At 44.3% G+C, this 14,990-nt stretch overlaps 1 long non-coding RNA gene across 1 annotated transcript in view; it reads left to right on the top strand.

Annotated features, from left to right (window-relative positions):
* The window catches only part of LOC118997018 (uncharacterized), a 21,861-nt gene extending 7,337 nt beyond the window's left edge, over positions 1-14,524 (top strand). Inside the window, exons 2-3 of the long non-coding RNA XR_005068586.1 lie at positions 10,396-10,403; positions 14,487-14,524. This is a non-coding gene — a long non-coding RNA (uncharacterized LOC118997018). The remainder of the gene's footprint in view (positions 1-10,395; positions 10,404-14,486) is intronic.
* The last annotated feature ends 466 nt before the right edge of the window (positions 14,525-14,990 follow it).

A 14,990-nucleotide genomic window follows, 5' to 3' on the forward strand; every position in this document is an offset into this window, starting at 1 on the left:
TCCTGCCAGGCTCAGGTGTTTCCTTTTGCCTCTCACAGGCTCAGAGCCTTGCCTTTCTTTCTCTTCTCTCCTTAGAACAAGGATGTCAAACTCATTTCCTTCAGGGACCACATCCACCTCATGGTTTCCTTCAAAGTGCCAAATATAATTTTAGGACTTTATAAATGTAACTACTCCTTATATAGAGACAAGGAGCTCGCCACTGCCACTGGGTAGAAACAAGGTGCAAGTCTGAATAAAACAAGGTAGAGGGCAGGATTCAGCCTGGAAGCCTTGTGTTTGCCACCTGTGCCTAACATGACCCAAATCCTTGATTGTGGTGCAGGCAGGCTAGATGCAAATTCTGTTTCATAAAAATTTGACACAACAAGGTCAATTACATATGACAAAAATTTAATCTACTGAATGTTATTGTTTCATGGATCCCTGTTCTACCAAGTGGCAGAATACAAATAAATACAAAGTCTACATTTGTTTAAAAGATTGAATTTTATGTTAAAGAATCATTAGTTGATTAGAAAGCTTGAAGCTCCATCCACATGCTTGAACCAGAGCAATCAACTTGAAAAAGCAGTTGAGGAGTAGCTGGTCTGAAAGTCTATAAACAAGAATGGGGACCAAGATGAGACAAGAGAAGGAGAGGGTGAGACCCCTTCTGCAGGTGCAGTGACTGGAGATTCCAATGGTTATTGCAATTCCCACACTATGGGATGGTCTTAGGGGATGCACAGTGTGCATGGGAGGGGGCAACAATAGAGGCCAAGTCTGACCACAGGATCACCTGTAGCAGTGATAGCTACACCTGACCTTGTAACACTTACATTGTGATGTCCATTTCCACCAGGGCTTGATATCGTTTGAGGCTCCTAGTAACAGTGGGGACATAGCAATTACTCTGTGGATCGACAATAGTGACCTTTGGCCCAACAAAGACCTTAGCAACGCTAGTCTGGCACCATTCTACGTGAACCCAACTCACCTTAGCTGATCTAGGATCACCTCACAGATGATGCACAGACTTTCCACTCTACTGAGGACTCTCAGGCCACAGAAATACAGAGCCCTGCAATATAAGTATTACTTTACACAGACACCCATCCATGCTCTCTTTACAGCAAAGGGGTCCTACAACCTTAGGGGTGTGCCCCACTTTGCCCAGGATTATATTCAGGGGAGCAGTGGGAGCCAGTTTGGAGGGTCCAGACCCAAAAGCTGGGCTCCTTATTACTACTTTTGGCCTCTTGCAATGAGGCAGAATTGATTAGGTCTCTATTTAGTCATTGAAATCCTCCCCAGGACACTCACAACTTTAGTGAGGCATTGGCCACTTAGCAGGTCTCCAACATCACAGGTCCCTATATATTAGGAAGACATGCAAATGGGGCCCCTGTGCTCATGACAAGCAGCCAAGACCTGACCCTGGAGCTCTGGTACAGGAGCCCAAAGCAAGATCCCCAGATGTTCCCAGTCCCTGGTCAGAACACAACACAGACCACTCCCTATAGAGTTTGAGCTCAGTTGGGTTTTCCTTGTTATTTTAAGAGGTAATTTGTGGATAATTAGATGCACTGAATATGTGAGTGGTTTTGAATGAGAGGAACAGTGAAGGGTGATAGTTTCAAAATCAGGCATATTTGTGTTTGTAGGCTCCCATTACGAAGTGCAGCTGGTGGAGTCTGGGGGGATATTGGTTCAGCCTTGCAGTACTCTGAGACATTCTGGCATGGTTTCTGGATTCAAGTTTGGTAACTATGCCATGTACAGTGTTTAATAGGCTCCAGGAAATGGGCTAAAGTAGGTTTCATCCATCAGTTCTAGTGATGGTTACACATACCATGCCAGCTCTGTGAAGGGGCCAAATCACCATCTCCAGAAACAAGTCAAGGAGTGTGTTGTATCTGCAAATGAGCATCCTGAGAGCAGAGGACGTGGGCCTGTATTACCTTTCCAGACGTGCAGTGATGGTAGTCAGCCTGAGACCAAAAGCCTTCCTGCAGGAGGGGCTGTGACCATCAGGGGGTGCTCAATTTCCCTGGACAAAATGATGATCCCAAGAGCAGGTGCAGTTGGACTTTGGGAAGTTTTCCTTCTGGTTTTCTCTTCCTATACCATTTTCCTCAGGGAATACCTTTGGCTTCCTGATTCTGCACTCACCTCAAAACTCTCTTAGAAAAGACTTGTAAAGAAAGACATCATTCTCACATTGACAAGAGGAAGACTGTCTTAGACACGCCTGTGCACAGTTCCAACGAGTCATCAAACATAACCCACTTCAGCTGAATCTAACCGAGACTGTGCTGGACCCAGACAGTGTAGCCCCGCCCCACACAGCTCAGTGTCCAAGCTGCCCAACAACAGGTCATATGCCTACAGGACAATGAGAAGCAGAGGTTTATGAATCCAATGCCAGAGAACAAGGACCCCAGCTGGTGATGGTGATTGACTTAGCTTGATGCTGACAGTACCAAGTGTAGGTGACACCATAAAGAGGCAGAGAGACCCATGACCGCTTGGTGTGGATGTCCATGCTGAGGAAAAAGACACATCTCAAGGGGAAAGGGGGCATGTACCACCCACAGAGTTGAAATCTCGGGGAGGAGCAGTGAAGTCCCTTCTGTAATTCAGACATGTTTGGACAGAGCCAGGAAGGTAGGTGGTTGGGGAGAATTCTACTTACAGGGGTTTGTGTGGTTTCAACCTCTTAATGACATCTAAGAAGGAGAAGCAGCCTTTATTAGTAGATTTCCCATGTGTGGCCAATGGAGAGGCAGGAATAGGCCATCAGTTGTCAGCACTGAAACATAGTGAAAATAGAGTCAGACTATCTACTCCACTTAACTATTAATGCATAGCAAAAATAAGATAATAATTTATTATGAGTAGGTTGCAACTGAGTGTAGTGAAAATGAGAATGATTGAGTATTTAAATGAAGACAAAATAATTGGACAATGGTTGTGGTTCAATCCCTTCAGTGGGCTCTGTTTTATTAATCCAGTGACATCAGCTTTTTTGAAGGCCTTGGGTCAACTGACAGGTGGGACCTTTGTGATTTCACTCCCCCAATGGCATCTAGAGAGGACACACATGCCTTATGTTCTAATAATGGGTCTCTGTGGGTGGACAATCACCATGTACACATAAATTAAGAACACTTATAAGTAATCAAATAATAATGATGATGATGTTAGTGATTATGATGATGGTGGGCTGAGACAGGGCTCTTGGTCCCCTGAAACTGTGGCTCTTTGTACTGACACACCATCACCAGGGCTCCTCCAGTCAGAGGTTCGCTCTCCTCCCTTTCAGGGTTGAAGTTCCTCTTCTGTGAGCAAATTTGCTCTAGGAGTGTTGTTTATTTTCTTCTCTTCAGACTCATTAACAATAGTAGGCTGAAACAAAAAAACAGGTCAGCACATCCCCACCAATACCATCTCTGCATTTGAAGAACCTAAATTGTGGACCCTCAGTTACTATTTTCACTGACAACCTTTCTGCCATGTAAAGAGGTGCTTACATATGATGTGATTAGTTTGGAGCCTCTGAAGTGTGGCCGGGCTTGTTTGTATAAGGGGTTAATGCAGAGGGGGTTGTAGCCACAGTCACAAAACCTCTAACATCAAGAATCAAGAATGTCCCACCTGCCTGTTCTTGAGCCATAGTTACTCAGATCAAAATGATATTACAATGCCAAAATATGGCATTGAAAATAGTTTTTTCTTCTTTGCTTAATATATACACTAAATGACACATGGTTTCAACATTAAATTATTATGTAAAAATTCAGAAATTGTGGCTATATTAGTATTTCAGGGTGCAGTAAATGTGGACATATGCTAATAAAATTAATTCTGCGTGAAAGATGTTTGAGAATTTAAAAGGGTCACCAATTCATCTAGTCCACAATTTCTCTTTATGTTCAAAATGTGAGGGCATCCTTTGATCATATTCCAATGTGTCTCATAAACAAGGTGATCCCCAACCCCTGAGGTACATGTTGAGTGAGTTCATGAGAAGAGATTCACCCTGAGAGTTCCCAGAATGACAAGAATACCTGGCCTTCATGCTTCTGCGCCTGTGGGAAAGGCTTCCCACCTTCAAATCTCTCTTTCAGTTTCAAGGTAAATCCTCACCTAGGATGTGGTGGTTCACACCTCTCTTCTCACACAGAATGGAGTTCTTTTGGAAAGGCAGAACTGTGCTGTAAAAGATGAGAAAGTTCTTTGTCCTCCTGTTCCTGGTGACAGTGCCCCAGGGTGAGTGTCTCAGATGCCAGACTTTGGATGGTGGTGATTGCATGTGACTGACAGGGAATGATGCCCCTTGTGTCCAGGTGTCCTCTCCCTGGTGCAGCTACAGGAGTCGGGCCCAGGACTGGCGAAGTCTTCACAGTCCCTCACCTGCACTGTCTCTGGGTTCTCTCTAATAAGATATGCTGTGCCCAGGTTTTGCCAGTCTCCAGGGAAGGAGCTAGAATGGGTTGGTGTTATATGGAGTGGTGGAAGTACAGACTGCAGCCCAACTCTGAAATCCCAACTGAACGTCCAAGAGCTGCCTTTATTTAACACTGAGCAGCATGAGAGCCAAGGGCACGACCCTGTATTACTGTGTGAAAAGAGAATGAGGACTTCAGTGTTAGTGGACACAAACTTCCCTGCAGGAGGGGCTGCAACCACCAGGAGGCATTCAGGGTTCCCGAACACAAGAACTCTCTGAGCAGCAGGTGTAGTTAGAAGTTTGGGCTGGTTTCCTGTCTGGTTTCTTCTTCAACAGTTTCCCTCAGGAAACCTATGCGGGTTCCTGATTCTGCTCTTGCCTCTAATGTCTCTGAGTTAGAAATATCTGTGGTAAAGAAAGACAACATTCTCACATAGACAAAAGGCAGAGTATCTTTCAGACTCTCTTCTACCCAAATACAATGTTTTATGAAGCCTTCTTACCCACGTCAGCTGATTCTAACCAGAGACTTTGTTGGACCATACAGTCAGCCTAGCCTCACGCAGATGGCCAGCAGCAGGGTATGTGCATGGTGGACAGGGGGCACCAGAGGCATATGAACCACACATCATGGGAGAAAGAATGCAGGTGGTGACAGTCACTGACTTGGCAGCGTGCGCACAGCACCAACTGTAGGTGACAGGACAGAGGGTAGTGGGATCTGCGACAGCTTGGGGTGGAGGCCCTGGATGACAAACACACACACCACTGGGACATCGGGTGTTTATAACACATGTAGTTGAAATCCCTGAAACAGGAAAGGCCCTTCAGCAAATCAGATTATTGTCTTAAGTCCTGGTTAGCAGCCCCCAGTTTGTTACGGAGTCACGAACAATGGGGAAATGATACTATGTTGAGGTTCTCAAAGGGATTCTGCACTAAACATACATGATGTTCACAAGTTTCCCAGTAAACAATAAACATGTGAGCACAGTCCTGAAATTCAGCTATTTCTCCTGCTTGTCACACTCTGACTCACCCCCCTAGTCTTAGCCTCCCTAGAATTAGAGTTAATTTCCTTTTTCTTCAATTCCAGTTGCCATTCTGTATATATTCATCTATATGAATTTCTAGTCTACATCAGAGTAGTCAGACATTTATGCAATGTGTGATATAATGGCCCAATATATCTAGTATCAACCTAGCACCACATATAGATATTACAACATTCTTCACTTTATTCCCTGTGCTGTTCCCTACATCCTGTGTCCAATAGGTAACTGCCAACCTGAACTTCCTAGTCCCTTTATTTTTACCTCTTTCATCTCAACTTCCAAATCTCCTCCCACCTGTAAATATCTCATCTGTTCTTTGGGTTTATGAGTCGGTTTCTATTCTGCTTATTTATTTTGTACTTTAGATTCCACATAGAAGTGAGATCATGCGGTATGTGTGTTACCCTGTCTAACTTATTTAATTTGGCATAATGCCCCCTGGGTCCATCCATATTGTCGCAAAAGGTAAGATTTCATTTTTTATAGCTGAGTAAGGAAGATGGGTTAATTTCCAAACCAATTATTTTTTATATCAATGACTACATTGTAATTTGAGGTTATTGCTGAGGAAAGTGACATAGAACACCTCGAACTTAGTACATGAGGAGAAAAATCACAGCATAAAGAACAATAATTCTGGAAGTGCTGGCTCCAGGCTTGTTGAATCCCACCATCCATGCACCTGGGAGTATCTCTTCCCAATTCTGCACATGGATCGATGCAGAATGTGACTCATGTTCAGGTGATTCCCATCTCCTGTGGACAAGATAACATTATTTATGGGATCATGCACAGACATGAAAACAAATTAAGGAGGGAGGAGACAAAGATTCTGAGATTTACTTCTCATGAACCAGCAGTGACCTGTTCCCTTGCATTTCTGACTCTATCTATGTCAAATGTCCACGGATCCACAGGTGGTGATTTGGGAAATGAAGGTAACTTCCATGGCTGACCAGTTTCATAGAAAGTTAGAATTACCAGCAGCAGGAAAGAAAGACTATTTAAATTATTTCTTTACTCTGTAATCAATGGGTAAAGAAAAATGCTGAACTTCATATCAATAAGATTATATTTACATATTTTATTTCACATTAGTGGTTGGCATCAAGATTTCCATAACAAATTTATATAATTTTAACATTGCTACTCAACAGTCATTACCTACATTTTCACCTAAGTGGTTCTAGTCATGACTGAGTTTCTTCTATGTCACCAATAATTGAACCTGGTTTTACCACACAGTCTAGAGAATAAAAAGAAAAACAAAGCGACGAGACTGATGTACATTCAGCACTAAACTCCACTCAGGAGCACTGTCTCCTTCTCTGTAAAGATTATGTTTCTGTCTCCCAATGATTCAAAGTTGAAGCATTTCATCTCCCAATATTGGAGGGTAAACATGTATGCTTCACCTCCAACGACACCAGCTCCACATACTCTATAGTCACAGCCTGCTCTTAGTTCCTACTCTGATTCCTTTTTAGGAGAAATATGGTCAGATTGAATATCTAATCTCCTGAACTTGAAACGTCCACACTTTTTTTTCCTTTGATCATGAGGATTGAATTATCTCCGTGTATTCATTACTGATGATTTCCAAATGTATCTCTAAATCTAAATCTAAATCCCTTTCTTTTTAGTTGGGAACTGCTCTGCCTGGTTTCAGGAATTGTAACTGCCTATCATGGCTAAGGATGAGTGAGCAACCTCCAGACTGTGAGCCACGAAAAAGACAAAGCTTTCCCTGGCTGGTGTAGCTCAGTGGATTGAGCACAGGCCTGCAAACCAGACGATCATGGTTCGATTCCCAGTCAGGGCACATGCCTGGGCTGCAGGCCAGTTCCCAGCGGGGGAGGCATGAGAGGCAACCATACATTGATATTTCTCTCCTTCTCGACTTCCCTTCCCTTCTAAAGATAAATAAATAAAATTAAGAAAAAAGACAAAGCTTACCTCTGGCAGCAGCACTGCTTCGGGTTCATCCCTGCCCCCAGTTCTTAGTCAGTTAGTCAGAGATGGGTAAGTCCCTTCAGAGAGGGGGCAACCTAAGCCAGACATGATCACTTGGGAGGCCTTCAAGGAATGACTTGGGGGGCTTCAGCAAAGAGGGAGTGATAGGCCCTCGCCCCCCCCGTTATTCTGACATAGCCTGAGTCCCCATTTCCATCTGGGAGAAGTGCTTCCTGTCTCTAATCCACTTAAACCTAAAAACCTATGATGGGGAAAGCAGTGCAGGTCTCTGCCAGCTAGAGCAGGTTCTGGGGTGAACAGGCATAAGAAATATTTCTTAAAGTCCTGTGAACCCTGCTTTGCTAAGAGTGCTTTCTTCCATTCATGTGATAAAGGTCCAAGCAAGAAATGAGTATGTCTCCCAAAGTTTTGCAACTCCTTTACCTGACAGGCACTGGTTCAGATTAAGCCCTCAGATTTTTTTCAAATGTTATCTACTGTTTGATCCTTGCTGTCTGACATTGATTGATGAGCTTTACCTATATTTTCATGTGTTCCAGACCTAATAAAAGCCCTTGAATAAGAGTTTCTTGGTCCTTCTCCTGTGAGAGATTGACCACCTCTCCTCCCCAAGCAGATCATGTCTTGGTAGCATTATTTTCATCTGTGGCAGACAGGGGGACTTGTGGGCAATGCTTCCCCCACACTTTTTTATGACCATTTACTCTCCTACTTCATGTACAGTTTTCCTGGTGCAGTTGGATTAGTGATAAGAACACAGACTTAGATGTGGGGAGTAATTCTTAGTAGATACAAACTGTAGGAAAAACCACACTCAAGGACTATGCCCTTCATGTGACTGTCCAACTGCAGAGCTCCCTATGTAGGAGAAGAACATGCAAATAGGGCCCTTCTGCTTACAAAAAGCAGCCCAGCCCTAACCCTGCTGCCCTGGAACAGAAGTCCAGCTTGGGATTTGCAGGTGTTCCCAGTGCCTGCTTAGAACAGAGCACACACCTTTCACCATGACGTCTGGGCTCAATGGGGTTTCCTTGTTGCTATTTTAAGAGGTAATTTATGGAGAATGGGAGGCACAAAGTATGTGAGTGGATATGACTGAGAGGAACTGTGAATGAGTGATAGTTTCCTGACCTGATGTCTTGTGTTTGCAGGTGTCCATTGTGAGGCGCAGCTGGTGGAGTCTTGGGGAGGCTTCACATTCTCTCAATTCACCTTCAGTAGCTCCTGGATGAGCTGGGTCCACCAGTCTCCTGGGAAGGGACTGGAGTGGATTGGCAAAATTAATGGTGCTGAAAGTACACAGAACTATGGCAATTCAGTAAAAGGATGATCCACCATCTCCAGAGACAATGGCAAGAACACTCTGTACCTGCCAATGAACAGCCTGAGAGATGAAGACAAAGCCCTGTATTACTGCAGTACAGACACAGTGACAAAAATCAGTGTGAGCCCAGACACAAACCTCCCTGCAGGAGGGCCCAAAGCACCAGGGGGCACTCTGAGTACCTGAATATAAGGACACTCCCAGAAGCAGGGGCAGTGGAGGTTTGGGCTGGTTTTCTGTCTGGTTTCATCTACCTGCACCACTTTCTCACAGAGAACCTGCTTGAATTCCTGATTCTACACTGACTTCTGAAGCCTCAGAATTAGAAAAACATGAAGAAAGACAGCATTCTCAGACGTGGTGGAGCTACCACACACTCTCTCCCTCATCTGCACTGTCTCTGGGTTCTCGAATACAACCAGTGGTTAGTGCTAGGGCTTGATCCAGCAGATCCAGAGTAGGGGATGGAGTGGAACAGGCACATCTATTCTGCAGGAAGGACTAACTATAGCCCATCTCTCAAGGGCTGCACCTCCATCTCTAGAGATATGTCTAAGAACCAGTTCTCCCTGAAACTGAGCTCACCAAGGTCATGCTCATAGACACCAAGGACAGGTCTGTGTATTGCTGAGCAAGATATACAATGAGGGAAAGTCAGTGTGAACCCAGACACAAACCTTAGAGAGATCTATGAGGTCTAGGTTTCAGGGGCCTATGTGGAAACCAGGGTGCACTCAGGACACCAAAGGGCATAGTGAAAAATAACCCTGACCTTGGCCCACAGAGATTCCCATAACCCAGGAATGCTTTCATGGATCCCCTGTTACTTGCATCAGCACCTTTTTCTGCTTCTGGGGAGAAGCCAGCCCATTATCTCCTGTCATACTACCCATGAGGGCACTGGCTGTTAGCTCTCAGAATGAGGACCTGTTGGCTGTGTGTCAGGGTTAGCCCCATATATCATGCTAGTTTTGGATACATGGAGTGAGCAAGTGTCCCCTAGGTCTGACCCTTCACAGGACAAGTCAGACCCTCCTCAGTGTGCCTTCGCAGATTGAAAGGTTCTGCGAGAATGGAGAAGCACAAGAGTAGGCACTTTCCAATCTTCATGCCAATCATGTGTGATGCTGTTCTATTGTCAAAGATGGTCACTCACAAGGTTCAGGTCAAGGTGGGGTCCCTGCCCATTTGTTAGGAGCACAGAAAAAGGGAGAGATAGAGTCATTGGTATGAAAACCATCTGTGTGTGTGTGTGTGTGTGTGTGTGTGTGTGTGTGTGTGATTCATTGGGCACTGGAAGTGCAGTGGGATTAGGGCCACATGCAAGGATCCTCAGAAAAGGACCTTCTACCACAGGAACCTAAAGCCATGAGAACCCCTCCAGTCCCCAAGAGTTTCAGCACTCAAGGGTATTGGGTGTGTCAGTTTATCTGGAGCCTCAAGAAAGGGGCTCTTTGGTGACATCAGAGAGCAATGGTTTGGGGGCCTCCCTGCAGATTACTGTGTTTTAGTAAGGCCAGGGCTCTGTACTTGCAGATGTTGAAGCACATGATATCCTTGAGGGAATATCTTGAAGTCAGGGCACAGCCTTGACTAGAGATGCTGAGGTGTCCATGTCCAATGAACCAAGACAGTACTCTCCCCCACAGGGCACACACAGTGCAGCAGCGGACAGGTGGGGCCTTGACTGAAGACTTCCAGCCTGCAGGCCTGTGGTATATAAAAATTGTTGTTTATCAGCTCCCCAGTCCTTCATATGCTGCTATAACAGCCTGAACACACTATGGGAGAAAAGTCTGTTTCTTTGTCTTTTCCAGATTCTAGAACTACATTATTTGTCCCATGGACTCTCCCTCCTTCTCCACAGCCTGGAATAGCTCATCTGATGTCAGTGGTCATGTCTCTTTTTTATTCCCATGGCCTCTCGTCTCCCTATGCCTCCCTGGATAAGACCCAGCTTTCTCATCTTCTTCTAGAGCACAACTCTGGCTTCACAAGAGGAGAGAGGTAGGAGCACCCATATCTCAGGGGAAAATTGGCCCTGGATCTGGGAGATGAGTTGCATGTGGCCAGATTTTCTCACAAAACTGAGGAGAGACAGAGATCAGGCACTTTGTAATTCTGAGACTTCTGTAGGGCATCTCTTCTCTTGAATTCACTCATCATGTGTGTCAGGTATAGGAGATACCCTCATTTATGAGACACTTAGGAATTAGATCAAAGTGCTGCCTCATCCCTGTGAGCATAAGAAGAAATGGTGGACCAGAGGAGTCAGTGACACATGAATTCTCATGTATCTTTCATCACATTCAAAAGGAGTTACCGTTTGGTCAGTTTGGGTAACCCAGCATTTAGAGATATCTAGAAATGCTATTTTTTCAGTGTGATTTTATATTTGAATAATATCACCTTGGTTTAATTTTTTTAATAAACGAATCTTTTCCCCACAACCGTTCCATTACTCGTTTTCTGTTGATTTGTTCATGGTCATTCTCAGTGGTGTGAGGTAATATCTCACTGTGGGTTTAGTTTAACTCACTTAATTAAATTAAGTAGGTAGTGAAGTTGAGCATCCTGTCATATGTCTTTGGGTCCTCTGTATGTCCCCCTTGGAGAAGTGTCAGTTCAAGTACTTTATCCATTTTTAATTGTACTGTTTGTCTTCCTGCCTTGTTCACTGTTTGTGGGAATGCAGCCTGGTGCACCCACTGTGGAAAACAGTATGTAATTTCCTCAGAAAACTAAAAATGAAAGTGCCTTTTGACCCAGAAGTTCCACTGCTGTGATTATATCCTATGGCCCCTGAAACATCAATTTAAAAGAACCTATGCACCCCAATGTTCATAACAGCAAAATTTACAACAGCCATGGGCTGGTAGCATCTAAGTTCCCACCAATAAATGAGTGGATTAAAAAATAAAACTATGATACAGCCCTGGCTGGTGTAGCTCAGTGGATTGAGTGTGGGCCTGCAAACCAGAGGATCATGGTTTGATTTCCAGTCAGGGCACATGCCTAGGTTGCAGGCCAGTTCCCAGCAGGGGATGCACAAGAGGCAACCATACATTGATTTTTTCTCTCCCTCTTTCCTTTCCTTCCCCATTCCTCATAAAGATAAATAAATATATGTTTTAAAAGCCTGGCTGGTGTAGCTCACTGGATTGAGCATGGGCCTGTGAACCAGAGGATCACGGTTCGATTCACAGTCATGGCACATGCCTGGGTTGCAGGCCAGTTCCGGGCAAGGGACACATGAGAGGCAGCCATACATTGGCATTTCTCTCCCTCTCTCCTTCACTTCCCCTCTAAAGATAAATAAATAAAATTAAAACAAAACTATGATACATTTACACAATAGAATACTACACAGCAGATAGAGGGAAGGAACTCCTACCCTTTTCAACAGCATGGATGGAACTGGAGAGCATACTAAGTTAAATAAGCCAGTAAGTGAAAGACAAATACCATATGGTCTCACCTATAAGTAGAACATAATGAAAAACACAAACAAGCAAACAAAATATTGAAATAAATAACCAACTGACAGTAACCAGAAAGGAGGAGGGAGAGGGATAATATGTGAAATAGGGGAAGGTCTCCCAAGGAACATGTGTAAAGGACACCTGGATAAAGCCAAAGGGGGTAGGTTTGAGGGTGGGAAGTGCAGATGGGTGGGATAGGGGAACATGGTGGTGTGAAAATGGAGACAATTGTACTTGAACAACAATAAAAATTTAAAAAATAAAAATAAATCAATGCATTCAATATAATATTTACTTATGGCATTATCACTAAGTAAATTCACACCAAGCACAAGCTAGAGAGTCACAATTTTTTGGAAGTTTTTTATTGTGGCTGCATCTCCCAGTGCAATCTGTTTCCTAATGCACACTCATGGATATTTCAGAGTCCCTAAAACAATTATGCATGTGTACATCTGTGCATTCTTTATATGATGAAATAATTATGGCAGCAGCTTAACTGGTGTCTTTTCTCGGTGTAGTATTGGTAGTAATGCTGGAATTCAGTGGAAGAAAATCAGAAAAATTTCAAGCATAGATTTACTCAAGGAAAGGAAAACCCTACCCTGACAGGTAACCCTCACTTCCATCCACACTCAGCGCTGTTTCTGGGAATGATCACTGTGATCAGAGGGTTCAGGGCTCTTCCACATAATCTATGATATTCTTAATGTGTAATGTACTCATTCTTTCATCAGCGTTATGATTTCAGAATGCATTCTCTATGTAGGCTTCTCTTGTAACTCCCTTAATTAAATTGTTGTTGGTTTATTGGGACAAGCAGTTTAATAGAGGCCAATTCACCACTACTTTAATGGATTCATTATTGCATGATTTTACAAAATCTCCCAGAATTTGGTCAGCCAACGTTTCCGTGATGATTGAATACAGCAGCCATAGAGATTAGAAGAGGCTCTGTTTGTAGGAGGAGTTGTTTTTGGAAAAATTACCCACAAATCTGGGAGTGACTTTGGATCTGGCTAAGGGGAGAGTGCTGAGTGCTCACTTAGTGTGAGTCTCATGGTATGGGTATGACTGATTTTTGTGAGGAGAGTGTTACTAGAAATATGGGTCAGAAAATTCTTCCAGGAAGTACAGGGCCTGGATTAGGCACATTATACCATCTCAGAAAATACCTAAATATTCATGAACAGGAGTGGCTCTGGCTTTCACTGGGTCTTGTCCCAGGCATTGGTTCAAGAATCAGACGCCAAACTGGTGAAGCTCGAGGGACCCTCTCCCTCACTCTGGTGCCTCTGGACTCTCTTTAATAAGTTATGGAGTGCATTGAGGTTGCAGGATACCTAGGAAGGGGCTGGAGTGGGTATTGTTACATGGTATAATAAAAGCAGAGACTACAACCTAATGTTGAATTCCTGACTCAGCATCACAAGGGGAACTTTCAAGAGTGAAATATATTTAACATTGAATAGCCAGAGAGCTAAGGACACAGTCATGTATTAGTGTGTCAGACACAGTGAGGAGAATTCTGCATAAGCCCAGACACAATCTTCCCTGCAGAGAGAGAGGCAGAGGCAGAGACAGAGATAGAGATAGAAGGAGACAGAGAGAGCCCTGTACATGCCCAGAAAAGGGTCTATGTGTTCCCAAAGTGGGATTGAACCCCAAACTTCAGTAACAAGTTGATACTCAAAGCTCCTGTACCAAACTGTTCAAGGCTGGGGAATAATTCTTAACACACATGCACCCTTGGGCAAATCACACTCTGGGGTCATGTTATGCTTGCCACTGTTCAACCCGAGATATGAATATACAGTAGGAAGACATGAAAATAGGGCCCCTCAGCTAGTGAAAAGCAGCCCAGCTCCAACCCTGCAACTCTGGGACAGGAGCCCAGCCTGGGATTCACAGGTGTTCCCAGTCCCCACTTAGCACAAAACACAAACAACTCACTATGTAGTCTGTGCTCATCTGGATTTCCTTTGTTGCTATTTTAAGAAGTAATTCTTGTAGACTGAGAAGTTCCCATTATGCGAGTGGATATGGCTGATAGACAGTGGATGGGTGAGAGTGTGCTAGCCAGGACATCTCTGTGTTTGCAGGTGTCCAGTGATAGGTGCAGCTGGTGGAGTCTGGGGGGGATTAGTGCAAACCAGGGGGTCTCTGAGACCCTCCTGAGGGGCCTCTGAATTACCTCCAATCTCTACTATATGCAGTGGGCCTGCCAGGCTCCAGGAAAGGGCTGGACTGGGTCTTAGACATTAGTGGCGATGGAAGTACCATGTACTATGCCAACTCTGTGAACTGCCATCACCATCTGCAGAAAAAAAATGCCAAGAACTCACTCTACCTGGATATGAACAGCCTGAGAGCAAATAAATTGGCCATGTATTAATGTGCAACAGACATAGTGGGGGAAGTCAGTGTAAGTCTAGAGATAATCCTCTTTAGGTGAGACAGGAGGGCTGGGATGCAAGGGGTGCTCAGGACACCATGGGATGCTCTTGACCTTTGGGCAGAGGAACCAGACCCAGGAGCAGGTGTAGGCCTTGGCTGGGAAGGAAGAAGCTTTTTGGGGGAGAACAAATTGTCTCCCAAAACTTTCGGTTGCATCCAGGAACACTTTCTTTCTATGTGGTTCTGATTTCCCACATTATCACTGAAGAAAACACAGGAAGATGTGATACTGTCTGTTCACAGATGAGATTCCACATTGTCCT

The sequence above is a fragment of the Sturnira hondurensis genome, unplaced genomic scaffold (assembly GCF_014824575.4).
Source record: "Sturnira hondurensis isolate 20B ecotype Veracruz unplaced genomic scaffold, ASM1482457v3 Scaffold0012092, whole genome shotgun sequence".
In the NCBI taxonomy this organism is placed as follows: domain Eukaryota; kingdom Metazoa; phylum Chordata; class Mammalia; order Chiroptera; family Phyllostomidae; genus Sturnira; species Sturnira hondurensis.